Consider the following 317-nt stretch of genomic DNA (forward strand, 5'->3'; position numbering starts at 1 on the left):
TTCAGACACACCTGAGGAGGGCATCAGATCTCATTACAGATGGTTGTGAGCCACCACGTGGTCACTAGAAATTGAACTCAGGACCTGTGGATGAGCAGTCAGTGCTCTTAACCACTGAGCCATCTCTCCAGGCCGGATTTCTAACAAGAGTGGGTACTAAGACATATGAAAGAGAGGTGGGCTGAAGACACAGTAAGCACTTACAGTACAAGCCCAAGACCTGGATTCAATTTCTGGAACCTGGGGGGTGGGAAACAGGTGTCGTCAGGCATGGTGGCATATGCCTTTAGTCTCTGAGTTCAAGTCCAGTCAGAACT

The sequence above is a fragment of the Micromys minutus genome (assembly GCF_963924665.1).
Source record: "Micromys minutus genome assembly, chromosome: 29".
NCBI classification, from domain to species: domain Eukaryota; kingdom Metazoa; phylum Chordata; class Mammalia; order Rodentia; family Muridae; genus Micromys; species Micromys minutus.